Below are 1,743 nucleotides of genomic sequence, written 5' to 3' on the forward strand. Positions count from 1 at the left end.
CAGTTTTGGCCTTATCTTCATCCTGTATTTGAGTAAAAGATTTTTTTAGTCCAACATGAACAGGTCAGAGCTCGATGATCAAAGCAGAGCAATGTCATAATGCTTCTGCAGCCAGTACTGCTGCAGCTGATGTGCTAAGGCTCCGGTGCCAAAGGACACCTTGTGTGTAAAGAAGAGACACACGTACAGAATCTGACAAAATGGCATCATTTTACGCTCGGGGATAAGACGCATTGGCCCAATAAAACACCAGAACCTCAAGCTAAAGGTTCTTAGCTATATTTTAAGGGGGGCAGAGAGGTCTGCAAGGTTAAGCTGTTTTGTGCCAGAATGTTACATGAACTGTACCTTCACATGCTGTGTGAGATAATAACCTAATTGACTCTCCAATTGGTTCTCAGCGAGCCTGTCTTTTTTCATCAAGCAGCATAATTACAGGCTGTCTGGGTGTAAAAACGCCCTGTTATTGGCAAAGAAATGTCATGTTAATTCCACTGAATAATTTGCTTCCTTAATCTGAATCCTGTCATAAATGGAAACTGAGTAGATTCCGATTCCACTGGAGATAAGCAGCTTTATGCAAATGTCTTTTAGCAATAAAAAGACATCTAATTGACTTTTTTTTTTTAACGCAGCAGTTTAGTATTTTAAAAAAATGTCTGTAACTTCAGGTGTGAGAATTTGACCCAGCCTGTGCATGAAATCTGGCTATTACTGTCTTTTCATGTGAATTTTACAGCGTGGGCTTCGGCAACACCGCGTCTGTCGATTGTTTTGTTTTGCACAGGTTGGCTAGTCCCCAAGGACATTCCCATCATCCTGTCCACCCTCCCCTCCTGGTGACATCGCATAGTGGTAACAAAAGAAAACCAGGTCCTCCCCCATTTGCTCTTTTGTGTCTCAGACACACATACAGACACACCTCAAGGTGAATAAAGGCTTTTCTTGACCATGCCATTTTTCTATATATTTATATGTTCTTAAGTTAGAGAGAAAACGAGTGCAACAGCTTGACTGTACAGCAACCTCAGTCCTCTTGTGCCAAGAAAAAAAAAACAGCTGAATGAAAATCAATGTATACTTTCAAATGGCAAATTAACTGATAAAGTACAATAACAAGGTCCTCCAGAACACTTGGGCTTACAGAGCAGGTTGAGATTTAGTTCACGTCTTATTGACAGATCTTAGGACTTTACTAAAGCTCACTATCCATATGTGAGGGGATCTTTATCAGCTGCTCTATTGTCCTTAATGTCCAAGGAGAAAATTCCCAGCCAATGTGGCTCATACCAGGTGTTATGGAGCATACTGTACCTCTCACAAATATGAAACTATAGAAAGGCAACCACTGCTACTGTATCACATCTTATTTGGTTAACCACATTAGCATCAATGCGCATACCCTCTCACAAAAAATCAACTGCTACTTTACCTTTAGTTTAAAACAGAAGACAGTCACCTTGCACTTTCAAAAGCACATTACATGAGTAAATTATAAAATTATGCAAGCTATTTGTCTTTAAAATGTATGTTGCTGTTTAGCAAATGCAATTATTGATTTGGTATTTTTCTCAAAAGGTGCTCTAAGTACCAAGACTGTGACCTTTAGCAAATTAGAAGTCATCCCTTTATCTTACCCTGTCATTCATGGTGTCAGTGTGTGTGTGTGTGTGTGTGTGTGTGTGTGTGTGTGTGTGTGTGTGTGTGTGTGTGTGTGTGTGTGTGTGTGTGTGTGTGTGTGTG

Source organism: Pundamilia nyererei, unplaced genomic scaffold (genome assembly GCF_000239375.1).
Source record: "Pundamilia nyererei isolate P.nyererei 1_Seehausen unplaced genomic scaffold, PunNye1.0 scaffold00065, whole genome shotgun sequence".
Classification (NCBI taxonomy): Eukaryota; Metazoa; Chordata; class Actinopteri; order Cichliformes; family Cichlidae; genus Pundamilia; species Pundamilia nyererei.